We start from the raw sequence: 14405 nt of genomic DNA on the forward strand, positions 1-14405 counted from the left end.
GACTTTTTAAGGGAGCATTTCAGCTCTACAGGCCAAATTGCAGTACTAGTACAACCCATTTCATCAGCAAAGAGATCTATATAGCACTAAGATGGTAACAGGTTCCAGCCAGTGGGCCACATATTTCAAGAAATTCACTGAAGATGAGAGATTAGAACTACAGAAGTTTTGAACCAGTAATAACTTTCTGGATTTGATCTGTAAAGTAACAGGGAGCTTGAAAAATGTCAGCACTTCTTCCAAAGCGCTGAAAACAGGCCTCTAAACATTGTTTGATACAGTCAGATCGTATTATTGATGACCGGACTTTATAGACCTGCTTTACTACTCAATTCAAGAGCATGTATTGGCTGTCAAGTTAACATAATAAGTGTAAGATTTATAAAACAGTCTCTGATATCCAGGGGTTTACAGACTATTTGAAAAGATGTGGCATGTACTAAAAAATCTTAATATAGTGTAGATGAATGCCACAAAGAGTGTACCAAAAAGGGATAAACATTCCCATTGAAAACGATTTCTTTTGGCAGGGGTGCACGAGAAGCCATGAGGGCAGGTCAGCCCAGGCGAACCTGAAGCCCTCGTGGCTGAAGATGGTCTCTGTAAAAGGGGTTATGGCTCCTGTAAGTGAGGGGGGTCTTGACAGGTGGTGGTGAGGGAGGGGCATTTCAGTCTGAAGGATCGGAGGCCCCTCTGATCAAAACATTCTAGAGCTGATGAATTTTATTCCCTCCGAATAAAATTCAAAGCGCAGACCCTGGCCTCCCCGACCCCACCTCCGTGCCCTGGGCTCACTGCTGGTCTGAGAACTGCCAGGGTCTGTGAGGAAATAGAATCAGAAACTTCTATAGCAATAGATACTGCTGTGATATTTTGGTTGTATTTTATAAAATAATTAATCTGCAACAGAGTGAAACAAGAGAAGTGGTTCTTTACCACAGAGCCCTGCCTTGTGTGATCTTGCTCCTGTGTCTTCCGTCTCCTTTTCTTCCCAGCCTTCACTTACTGGTGCACCTCTGGGCCTCCTAGCGGTTCCTCCAACGTGCCAAGCAAACACTTCTCACCTTTGCTCTCCCCTCTGCTTGGCATATGCTTCCTCCCTGTAACATCCGCTCTCTCTCCCTCTCCTCCTCCGAACCTCCCCAGTTGTCCTGATAAGGTTCAGCTGTCACCTTTTCAGAAATGCTTTCCCCGATGGCTCAAGTACACCTCCCTCATCACTCTGTCTCCTTACCTTGCTTTATCTTTCTTCCTATAGGTTATTCACCCCCATGTATATTTATTGGTTATGTAGTTATTGCCTGCCTCACCCTGCTGGAAGGCAACTCTGCAAGAACAGGGACTTGTTTATTCTGTACATTTTCTGTTCCTAACACCCAGAACAGTGCTTGAGACAGAGTTGGACTTAATATTTGTCCAATGCACGCATGAGTGAGTGAGTGAATGGCAGGAACAGTTGCAATGGTGCTTGAAAATGCAGATATGCCTTAGGGCGCACTAGGTAATTTAATTAGGGTAGAAAAGGGGTGAGAGAAATGAAGTTTCAGTCAGCTCTAGCTTCAGTCCAAGTGGGTAAAGTCATATTTTGGTTCTAGACTTCAGCACATGTGACTAAAGAACCTTCTTTTTCTGAGCCTTACCAGATGCCTTATCACGATCAAGGATCCTTTTCGTAACCAACTTTAATGTGCTTGTTTTATTTTGATATTTCAATCTTAGTACCATCGTTCATATTTTAATGTTCATCATCGTACCATGTAAGAGTTTGCTCCCCAAACTGGTTCAACTTCCTGGAAAGTGCAGTGTCGTGAGCAAGGGAGCATCCCCTAAAGGAGTCACCCACACATGTTTGTCTTTCCACAGCACAGGGCTTATGAGGGGAGACTCCTCAGGAGGCCAATAGAGTCACAGGCAGGGCAGCTTATACCGGTAGAAGTGAGCAGAGCAAGTGTCTGGCACAAAGTCCTGGTCACAGAGGGAGAGGCGGGTATCGGTCTCTCAAGTCTCAAGCCAGGCAGCTACAGTGGCCGTGAGGTGTGTCTGGTCCAGGGGAAGCTTGAGTTGGGGTTGTGGGCTCTCTGAGTTCTCATAGCCCACAGGGATGGAGGTCCCACTTGCATGGTGTCCACATGTAGTCCTTATCTGAGGGGCCAGCCTTTTGAGCATTCTGGCCCCTCATAAGGGCATTCCCATTACAGCCCCATTACCTCAGTCCTGACATTGCACTTGACATGACTGACATGGCTGACGATGACTCCGTATTGTCAAAAGTGTCCAAAAAGTCCATTCTGTTCTTCTTGCTTTGTACATGCAGCATTTTGGAAATTCTTATGGATGGGGGAAGGGAAGAGTAATGCTGCCTTAACCATTACAGAGATCCATCAGAGTGCCCTGCCGGTACAGCTGGGCCCTCAGGCAGTGCTCAGTTCACCAACATTTACATTTGGGATTCTTCCCTCTGGTGGTGATGAAGGCCTGGAGGGGGTAAGGGTGAGGCGCCACAGTTGGAAAGAAAGGTTAGTTTTCCCAGGCTGAGGATATTCCACAGGATGAGATGAGACAGCCAGATGAGAAACCTGTGCCCACCTGTGTTCCCAGCCCTCGTGGTTTGTCTGCTGTTTACTTCCAATGCCTTTCAGTGGTCCGGGTCTCACTAAGAGGAAACAAGTCCCAGCTCTGAGCAGCAAGAAAGCCAGTTTTTCCTTTTGAGTGGCCTGGTGTACATAATTAATGTGCCCAGAAGGCTACTTAAATTAATTATGGGGTTGTCCTCCAAGAAGTATTCCATGGGAGGAAGTGCATTAAGTGTTTTAAGCTAGGATCTAGGAGTTCCAGATTCTTTTTCCCACTCACCATGAGGACTTCATGACCTCAGGCAACTCAGTTAATGTTCCTCTAAAGTACCTATAGGATACTTTATTGATCCATATTTTATTCATACATGCCACTTCTGAATCTTAGGAAAACCTCAGTAGGATCATTCGGAGGGTCATTGAGTGAAAGCCAGTACTGCCCTTTGAGATCCCCCATAGAAAATTGCCTAAGAGGACCTGGTTATATATATTTTTCTAACATCCCAGAGTAGTTATTTCATAGAACTAATCATTATTTTTTAATATTCCCAGTTATACCCATACATCTGCTTAATTCTTTGAAATCAAAGATGGCCTGAGACCTAAGCTCTTGCAACTCACCTGCGAGCACATGCAGACAGGAAATGATGGAGCAGGTTGCATTTTTCTTGGAAGAAGCCAGGAAGGGGGACTTATATAGCCTCATGTCTCCCCCAACCCCCTTTTTTTTCTTGCCACTTGCGCGAAAGAATTTGTCCACTTTTAGGGTTCCAGAGGAACCTGTGCTCAGAAGTGAACAAAATTAGGGATTTGAATTTTCTACTTTGTTTTATCTATTTTTGTTTGTGAGAGGTGATGCAAAATAGAGCACTAAGACTTTATGATGAAGAGTCAGTAATTCTAGATGTGCCCAGGAAATTAGAGTTTTTTTGTTTTGTTTTTTAGAAACAGGTTTTTCTTCATTATGGCGGTATGGGATTTGTGTATGTTCAACCTTTGGCCCAGCATCAATATACATATCTCTATAAAACTGTTATACTTTTCTAAGAAAAAGAGAATAGATGCTGTACAATATTGTCTCCAAATAAAGTTGTGTGGAATTGTAAGAAATTGCTTTAGTTTGCACAAATCTCATTGAAAAGCTGCAGAAAATTTCCTGTCATTCCCAGTGGGTATCTTGCATTTTTCCTGCTGCACATCAGCAGCTGTCCAGCAGATGGCACTGTGTGGCAATCAGATGAAGGCTTCCTTTTCGCAAATGTGCTGTGTGCATTTCTGGCATGTATTATAAATACTCATTCTGTTAGCATTACAGTGGAGGGTCTGACACTTTTTTTGAAATACAAGGTATTAAATGTCAATTATTTGTAAATTTGTCTCTTATACAGGCACATTATTATTATGTAGTATTGCCCTCTAGAAGTATAGTGAAACTGTTCCTCACTCCTTAAGGAGCTTTTTATTTTTCTGCAGCTTAACATTGGAGTTCACTTAATAGCTTGTTCTAATAGGGTAGAGATATATCAGCAAATAATTTCCACATTAATATTATCTTGGGTGCTCTGCCCTCTGTGCTTGCATCATGGAATGGATGTGGTTCTTCAGAGAGCTGCTACCAACTGCTCTCCATTGCCACTTTGTGGATTACTGTGGTGGCCAAAAAGGATGGAAGGAAGGAAGGGAGGGAAACTAGCACCCAGTTACTCAAAGTGTGGTCCAATAGCCCGTTTCTACCTGGGTGTTCATCAGAAATGCTGTATCTTGACACTCCCTACCCCCTACACTTAGTGAATCAGAATATGAATCATGTAAACATTAACATTCGAGAAGCACTGACTATTAAGTGCCTCCTCTTCTTTAATGTAAGCAGATGTTGAGAGCCTACTATGTGTCAAGCAGTGTGTCCTGGGCTTGGATTGTGGAAATGGCCCAGTCAGGATGCTAGCTACCACGGAGTTTATAGTCAGGGGATGGAAGAGCATGTTAAAAAAACAACACACAACCACATTACCGATTCAGCAATGGAGGTGCTAGGCCAGGTATGTACTAAGTACAAGTATGTGTTTGGTAGGCATTGGGGCTGAGATTCACATTTAATCCTTACAATAACCCTGAGAGGCAGAAAATACTATCCCAGCAGAGGAAACTGCGAAGTTCACACAGCCCGTCAAAGATGAATTAAAGCTGAAACCAGCTCTGTTAGGCTTCAAAGCCCAAGCTTTTTCAATGTTATCTTTCCTTATAACCTGTTACAGATAACAAAGGAAGGGATTGGTTTCCAGACTAAGGATTTGAGTATCTTGCATTAAAATTGGTCTGGGTGGGAAGGTACAGGGTAGAGGGAGTCAATGGGGAAAAAACACACAAAAAAGCAAAATAAAGGGGACATCTAATACTTTCAACAATAAAGATAAATTTAAAAATAACAACAAACAAACAAAAAATGTAAATGTTGGGAAGTGTACAAGTCAAGCACTTAAGAGTGACTTCCCGGGGCAGTGGGACCCCTGAGTGCCCTGTCAGGACACTGGGGATCTAACGAAGCCCTGGGGTCCTGAGGAGGTGGGGACTGACTGCAGAGGGGTGGCAGTAGGGATTTGTGGCAGAATGGGATTGTATCCGTGCTGAGCTCAGGAGAGCTCAGGATCTCAGCATTCTGTCCCAAATCCAATCAGGTGTCCCTTACAAGTCAGCATTCATCAGGATGTGGAGTAACCCACAGGGCACTGGTTTTAGGAATTGCCCATATTGCCACTGATCCCTTCACAACCATTTTCAGGGGTTAATATAGTTGTAATTACCTCAATTATATCAGAATCCTTGTTTTATCTAAGTTCCTTGATGAGTTTCCCACAGAGAATGGAATCAGATCTCTCAGTAAGATAAAGACATTACATCTATTTCTTTGTTTTATAGCCAGATTGCTGCTCAGTTCAAGAAAATTATTTCATTCATTTTTTTTCTTTCTGTACTAGCATTTACTAATTCATGTATTGTACATACCTGTAAGCAGAACGAATATTAAAGTTGAGTAATGGTTTAGCAGTAGAATCATACCTAGTTGGTAAAAATTAAACTGCTTATTGTGAGGATGCTGTGGCTCATACAGTGGTGTTAAAGGTACTAAATGGCCTTGACCATTGAGGGCCAATATTGGTATTTCTAGAAAATGCAGGGAATATTTATCCTAATCTTTTAAGCCTCATTTTGTTATTTCCAGGCAATTTGTTACATTTAATATCCTAGAGTAAAAAATGATTTGCTTCTAGTTTGTCTTATATCACTGGTAAATGCACATTCCGAATATGGCCCATATTCCTAAATATACAAAAGGGGTAGAAATTGGTAGAGAGAAATACCTGCACACATTCACAGGGACTGGGTAATAGGAAAACTGGGTCAAAATAGTCAGTCTTCATGGTTATGGAGGTAATTAGTCAATCCTCACCCTTATCTCATTCTTTGCAGGGGTGGGGAACATTGGGCCTGGGAACTCTTTGGTCTGACCCTGCCAAAGCATTAGGGGTGAGTTAATTAAATGTTTGACCAAATATAGCAGGCTAATTTTTAAGCTGACAATTTTGTATGCCTGTGAATGATATTATAAATATCCAAATGGCCCTTGGCAGAAGAAAGGTTCCCCATCCCTGCTTTAAAGCAATAGCTCTGACACAGGAAATTTCTCCCTAACCAACATCAACAATACAGACACTGAATTAACTCTAAAGTACTAGGTCATTTTTTCAGGGCTGAGCTTTTCCTCCATTTCAATTAGTTCTTTCCTCATAAGCCTCTGAGTACCGCCTGTTCATTCTTCATTTTGCTTCAAGTCCATGGCTCCTTGGAGCAGGGCAGCGATTTTCAACCTTTTCTATCTCATGGCACACATAGACTAATTACTAAAATTCTGTGGCACACCAAAAATGTACTTTTTGCTGATCTGACAAAAAGTCACTATAATTTTGATTGGTTCACCCCCAAAAATGTAATAATACTACTTACTTATTACCCTTTTTGCTCCAAAGTGACTTTTGAAAAAATCAGGTGCCTGTATTTGTATATTAGGATTTCTGGTACCAAGAATTAGCCAATCAGAACTCAATCTTACTATGCAACATGACTAATAAGGTGCATATTTATGGTTCAAGACAGGGCATTCACATCCGATGGGTATTGTTGTGATGGCTGTTGTCATGGTTTTATTTGACAGTCTCAGGGAAAAAAGGGCAGGCCCCTGACTAAACAGTGAGGTATTTCATGTTTTAAAAATTCTTGTGGCATACCGGTTGAAAATCACTGGGGCAGAGGCTTTTGTTTTAAATGTAAAGAGGATGGAGGTGAGATGACAGCTCCTCTGAAGGAAGTCTGTTATGAATTGCATCTGGTTATTGTCTCAAGACAGTTTTAGAAGTGGATCTTGGCCATTTCATTTTACCCTCACCTTTCTCCGTAAGAAAATGAAATGTTTCCCAGGGAAATGGTAGACGTTATTAGCTACTATTCCATTCATGGGAAAGCTGTAGTCTACAATTTGCAAAAAAGACAAAAGTGCCAAGAAAAACAAGTCAATTTGAGTGACTTATATTTTTTAAGAGTAGTTCTGGAATACATCATAAAGTTGATACATATTCATCATAATTTCTTAAATATACAAAGCTCATGTAACTTACATGGTGGTGAAAATAAATGATCACAAAGAAGCAGTTAAGAGCGGCACATTATAAAATATGTCGAGCTTTGTTTTAGTTAAGAGCATATGGATCATTTTGAAAATTAGAATAAAAGTGATCTCTTGCATATGTAATAATCCTCCACAAAACATATTATTTAATTAAACAGAACATCTCTCTCTCTCCCTCTTTTTCTTTCTTTTTTTTTTTACCGTGTTGAATAACTTCACAATACTGAATGTGAAAAAATACATGAAGAAAACCTCAAATAAAAAACTCATGATTGTTGAAAGGGTTGCCTTGGAAAATATGATTTTAAAAAAGGTGGAAAAATAATTCCTGTGCTCCAGCCAAGATGTGTGAGTGAGGGCCCCGTGAATGAGCTGTGCTATTCCACTCTTCCTTGCTTTACATTGATATTCCCCTACCTATAGTGTCGACGCAGATACCCCATCTTCTGCACACTTGATAAACTTGCATGTGTCCTTCAAGACTCAGATCAAGTGTCCTCTGATCTTTGAAGCTAGCTGATTACTCTTCTCTTTCTATTAGGGCCTCCTATTCTTGTTCCTGTCTCGCTGTAGAAATCTTATGATGATATGTCTCGCCTCTCCCAACGCCCAAATGTGCTTCTTGAAGTCAGGAACCACATTTTACTCATTTATATATCCTCAGTGCCCAGTTGATGGATGGAACAGTTGTGGCACATCATCTGAAATTCTGCATCTGTGGCAGATAGTAGACATTACAAATCAATCATGGCACTCTTTCTCTCAGAGACTAGGCTTAGCCCCACAGTATTTCTGCACACCACACTTCAGTAAGCTACTTACTACAAATTCATTGTGATTGGCACTCTAGTTTCAACTTCCTTGCTACCACTGGTCTAGCAGAGCACCTGGCTCATAGTAAGCAATCATTATTATTGTTATGTAAGAAATGATATTAATTGGCAATCATAAGAAATTTGTGCTTTGGTTTTACATTTGGTTTAAGTATTCTGATGGAGTTCAGTCTAGAAATGTTATAAAATGTTCTGGTATCTCAGTCACCGAGGTTCAGGCACCTCTGTTGTTCCACTTTTATTATTTTGAAACACTCTGAATTAACTAAGGTCAACAGGTTTCTTTACATTATCAATTCTTTATCTGCCAAAGGGCGTTAGGAATCTGCGGAAGCTAATAAAGTATTTAGTGTTTCACAGATTTATTGAAACAATGGAGTGTCTTATGGGACCACTGTTCTCCAGAATCCCCTCCAGAACACTTCCAGAGCAGATTCTAGAAGATTCTAGATAGTTCCAGTCATGTCCTCAGCATGCTGTGCGAGTCAAATATTTATATTTAATTATTAGTGTTGGGAATAATGTGAGCCAGGGGCTTTTCTTCTGCTATTTTAGAATGACATAATCTAGTGTCCTTGTAGAGACATGTAGAATTGAGGGCCTCTTCTAACTCCTTGATTTGTCAATGCTTTGACCTTCGCAAATATATTATTAGTTTTTCCTTCCGAAGCTTGAAAGTAAAGCATTAAGTGATATGAGTCAACAGGCTTGGATTCAAGGACCCTGAGCCTGACATTCACAAACTCTATGGAGTGTACTTGTCATTTCTCTTCATGAACCTGAGTTTTCTCACCTAGAAAGTGGGGGTATTGAGTCCCTGAAGTGGCAAAACAGGACGGAAGAAGGAAAAAATGCAGAGATGAGATTTTGCTCTGCTTGATTCCAGATGTAACACTCGTAAGGCTATTTTTTAAAACCAAACTTGCTTAGAGAGTAGTGTCATTTTCAGAAGACAGAGATGTCCTTGAAAGTGACTAACAGCATCTGACCCGTTGTGTAACGTGCCTTGTGTGTATAAGTAGCAGCTGGTAAAGCCTAATATTTGTAACTCAACCTTAATGACTTAGTAACACATAAGACATTTGATTACCAATGTGGTTTCTCCCCATACCTCAGCCTCCCTCCCTCAGCTGCCCTCACACACACCCCAAAAGAGCAGATGGGAAAGAAAGAATTGCTTGATGACGTCACTTCACATAGTGGTGACCTTGACAAAGATTGATACTGCAACTTACTTTAACAAAGTGCCATGGGACATACAGTCCATCTTGAAAGCATTTTGGGGTTTCTCCACATTATCTGCCTTTGTGGGTAGTGTGGATAGTAATGTTCCTGTCCTTCACCCCATTCCACAGATTCCCCTCTTGCATCCATGGTCATGAAACGGGTTGTACAGACATTGCTCATGTTCCTCATTTTGCATTTTGTGCAACATGTTGACGTAGTTGAAAAAATTGGGGATTGCATTTCAGGCAGCATTTTAATTCCAGTCTTACCACATAGCACCTGTGTGATCTTGTTAAACTATTTAATTTTTTATTGTCTCCTTTCCTCAGCTATGAAATAGAGATAATGATATCTAGGATTGTTGTGAGGATTCAGTGAGGTAATATAAATAGAGTCTGGGGTATAATAGGTATTTAATAAGCACTAGTTGCGTAAAGCCCTCCTTCATAGCACTCCTGTTAGAGTAACTAATGTAAAATATTAATCTGAATTCTTCTGTTTAAGATCCTTCAGTGGCTCCCAGTGCTCTCAGGATCAAACCAAACCTCCTATTGAGTCATTAGAGGTCCCTCATGAGCTGGCTTATTTCTAGCCCTATTTTCCATCATTCTCTTCTTCACACTTTGGGACCAGTCGCCCTGCACGTCTCAGCTCTCCTCTCACCTGTATGCCTTTGCTTGTCCTACCATGCACTTCCTTTCCTCCTCAGGAGGGCTCCTCTGTCTACCCTTGCCCACCACCTAGCATGATCTCTCTCTTCTGTGCTATCTTGCTGCATTTATTCATTTTAATGCAGTGTTTATCTGTCTGTTCCCTCACAAGATTTCACATGAAGGGTGGAACCTGTACCTTATTTATATTTGGATTCCCAGTGTACAATATCTGTTATACAGCAAGTGACCAATAAATCTTTGCTTCATGGATTCTCCATTACCTTATTTTTCTCCCTTATGCCTGTCAACCCAAAGAGAATGAAAAGATTCATCACTATGTATTAATTGAGCCAGACATATTTTAGTAATTTTTATATAAAAAATAACCTAGTCCAGCCGGCGTGGCTCAGTGGTTGAGCGTTGGCCTATGAATCAGGAAGTCATGGTTTGATTCCCGTTCAGGGCACATGCCCAGGTTTTGGGCTCCATCACCAGTGTGGGGCATGCAGGAGGCAACTGATCAGTGATTCTCTCTCATCATTGATATTTATATTTCTCTCCTCCTCTCTCTTCCTCTTTAAAATAAAAAAATTAAAGAACCTATTATTTTTAATATCTACTTAGAAAAAAAATGATAGGTTTGTGTGTATGTTAAGAAACTCCATAAATAGCAACCAATCATATTTATGAATTCTCAAATATATTCTTATAGAATTAAGGGTAATTGAACTTTAAATATTTAAAATTGTTCTGCAGCCTCAACATCATGTAATTTGGGAGGAATTCTGTTATGAGAATGCATGCCCTAATTGTTGGTTCAGGAATTAATAAAAGGCACATACTTGATTAGGGTGTTAACTTTGGCCCATGATTTATAAATGTATAAATGGCAAAGACATTTCAAAATCTTGTATCTTCCTGGGTGTGTTGTTCAAGCTGCTGAGAAGCAGCTCCGACTCGCTAGAACTGGCCTGACATTTATAAAGACATAAACTCCTGTGTCGCGGGAGCTTAATTATTACTTAAGAGCAGAATTGTTAAAGTGGCTCCCTCACTTTTGCTTATGTAAGAAGGAAAAAAAAAAGATAAATTTCAAAAATGAAGTTCCGTCAAACAGTTTGCACTGCCAGCTACTCTATAATTCATTTTGGGGACGACTTTTACATTTGGTCTAGGAGGGAAGCCAAATATCAAATGCGTCACGCGCTGCTGACAGGTAATAATAAAGTCTTCAGAAAGAAAGGAAAAAAAACTTGCCTCGCATGAGGAAAATTTGAGGATATTTACAGAAGTATTTGAGTATCTTCAGAGTACATGCGCTCCACAGCAGCTGAGAGGTTTAAAGTCTTTTTTCTGTTAGTCACATAAAGAAATCTCTCATGGTTACTTGAAAATTCTCCCATCAGGAGAAAGAGCCCTTGTGTCTGATCCATGAGACAGACATGAACTCCTAGCCAATAACATCTTACTGTCTGGTACTTTTCCACTTCATGTGTACGAAGAGGAACTTAAACAAAGGAGAGTCGTCGCTTAGGAGGGTTGAGGTGCATTTTGCTAGCCTGGCATGTTTTACTTCCTCCTAATCTTGCACGAAATGGAGGTTGGTCTTTGTTAGAATGTGTCTTCCCTCCAAAGACATATAGGCTGATAGCACTAATGATTCGCAATGTTTAACAGTAAAACTGTTTTACTTGCAATGATTCCAGGCTTTGAATTGTAAGTGGAATCATTTTACATCTTTTGGCATTAGTTGAAATACATGGGAATTGGTCCAGATTTCCCATTAATAATGTATCAAGTAAATGTTTCAGAATTATTAGAGTTGATATCTCTATTTAATTGGTGTTTGGAAATTACATTTTATTTATCAAAATACACATTTTTAAATTCATAAGGATTTGAAAAAAATACCCAAATTAATTTTAATGGGTAGAATAGTATTATATATATGTACTCTGTTATGTTTATCCTTGTATATTAGCATTCTTTTGTTTGTTTGGGGTAATTAAAAATTATACCTACACTCAGGAGATAGTAAGAGATTGTTTTCTTCTGCAGTCTCATTCTAAATTACATTTCTGTTTATTTGACTTCAAATTTAACTTCTTGGGAAACCTGCTAACTTAACAAAGTGGGTAAATCTTGGCCTCTTTCTTGACTTAAGTCAAATCATATGCAGTTTTGGAAAGGCATCAACTTTACTTAAAAATAATACCCTGGCACAGCTATGCGAGTTATAATTTTCATGACTACATTAGGCACAAAAGGTGTTCAAATATGGAAGAATGAATTTGTGTTTGAATAGATAAGTCTTTTCACAGTCTTTTACCCAGTCCTTCTCGACTAAAGTAACTGGCTCTGACTTTACCCCTAAAATACAACTGATTTTTTTATATTGAAATCCTGTCCCCTCTATTTATAGATTATGACTAATTCTTGATGATGTGATGAGGGAAAGGAGTATTAGTCATAATCATGTCTGACTTGTACATGGTGTGAACTGTTAGGTTGTTTTTTGTTAAAGTTTTATGATTACATATCTGTCCAGAGCCAACTTAAACATTACAGATGATTTTGGGTTAAAGGAAGAATGCTTACTCTTTTAACACTTTGGTTATTTAATATAAAGAAGGAAAATCTTTATAATATACTAAAATTCAGAGAACGAAGAAAGAGGATCTAAATCCCACTCAGCCAAGTGCTCTCAGAAGCTGGGAAAAGTACCCAGTTTAAATGGCTAGGAAAGTAGAATTATGGGATTTTATTGCTGAAAAGGGACTTAAATAAGCCCATTTTACATATGGAGAAACTGAGTCTGGAGCGGTGAAGTTGGTGCACTTCAACCTCATGTTCTGATTTCATTGCAACATATTCACTTCTAGATTGGTTCAGCTGGTAAACTCTTACTGGCAGGCTGTGAGGCCTGCAGGATGAAGGTTTGCCTAGCTGTTTATAGCATGAAACGGCTATGTACAGTTCAAATGCAATTATAATAAAGTTGTGTATTTTGGCTTTGGGTTGCTGAGCTCTCAGATGGACAGTTCTAGCCTTGAAAACATCCTCCTGCCCATAATTTCCTTTCCTTGTAGAGAGTCACTTGCCTATGTTCCCATTTTTCATGTGCAGCCTCCTGCTTCCACTCCCAGCTGTCCTGTGTCTTGTGAAAGCCTGTCATTCTTCCAGATGGGGAAGCTTTTAAAATGGATCAGCTATATCGCTTACTAATATTTTACCGTCATAGCCTCTATTCCCAAATTCCCTTAGGGGGGAGGAACAGGTGTGGGTGATCCCAGCATTGGGTGTGCACTGTAACCTGCTCAAGGTGGCAGGCTCATCTTGGGGAGATGAGGCAGGACTGATAGCACGGGGTAAGGTGAGGTGTTATCTTGACGACCGCTGAATATCCTGGAGGCACAGAAGGGGCATAGAACAGGGCTTTAGGAAGATGAAGCTGGCAACAGTGTGCTGGATGGAGTTGGGAGAAAGTGGGAGCAAGACACAAGAGATAGGAAGATTCAGACTTAAAATGAGAATCCTGGACTGGAGAGGAGTTCATCACCTGCAGTACCCTTGTTTATAGATTTGGGTCGAGGCCTAGGATGTTGAGGTGACTTCCTCAGTGTGACACAGAGGCTAGTGAAGGAACTGGGTAGAGCCAGAATACTTAAAACTAGACTCCCAGTCAGTGTTCTTTTTTCTTAATTTGAGATTTAATTGAAATGTCTACCTGGCTAATTCTTTCATGCCATAGTTTAGATGCTACTTCTTTTAGAAAGCCTCTGTGGTCCCTGGGTTTAAGTTATTTCCTCTGTATGTGCTTTCATAAAACTCTACACTTTGCCCACCATAGCATCTCCCTTGCTATGTTGCAATTGCTTAATGGTTGGTCACTCCTTTGGACTGTGAACTTCCCCATGACAGGACCAGTTCCTGTCTTGTTCACTGTTTGTTTCCGAGGGCCTGGTATAGTATCTTTCACAGAGAAAGTGCTCAGAATGACTAACTAGCTGAAAGGATCCTATATAATAAAAGCCTAATATGCAAATCGACCGAACTGCAGAATGACCAGTCGCTATGATGCGCACTGACCACCAGGGGCAGAAGCTTAATGCAGGAGCTGCCCCAGCCTGCAGGCCCCAGGCCAGCCAAGGTGGGTGCCAGCAGGGGCCCCCCGATCACCCTGCCGGTTGTCCCACAGATTGGCCCTGATCGCCGGCCAGGCCTAGGGATCCTACCTGTGCATGAATTTCGTGCACCGGGCCTCTAGTAGATTCATGTAGGAGGGAGAGAAGTGGAGAGCTGAGTGGGGAAGAGAGAGAAAAAGAAACAAGGAGAGAAGGAGGGAGTAAAGGAGAGAGGAAGGAAGGAAGGAAAGGAGAAACAATTAAAGATTTAGAAATAAAATAACTAATTTAGAGTTATTACAAAAGAACCTTGT

The 14405-nt window shown here is 40.6% G+C and overlaps 1 protein-coding gene across 1 annotated transcript in view; it reads left to right on the plus strand.

Annotated features, from left to right (window-relative positions):
- GRIP1 (glutamate receptor interacting protein 1) overlaps positions 1 to 14405 on the plus strand; it is a 663902-nt gene that overhangs the window by 208596 nt on the left and 440901 nt on the right. The window lies entirely within an intron of this gene.

This window comes from Myotis yumanensis, unplaced genomic scaffold (assembly GCF_028538775.1).
Source record: "Myotis yumanensis isolate MYYU_CA2020_CCGP unplaced genomic scaffold, mMyoYum1.0.hap1 SCAF_3, whole genome shotgun sequence".
In the NCBI taxonomy this organism is placed as follows: domain Eukaryota; kingdom Metazoa; phylum Chordata; class Mammalia; order Chiroptera; family Vespertilionidae; genus Myotis; species Myotis yumanensis.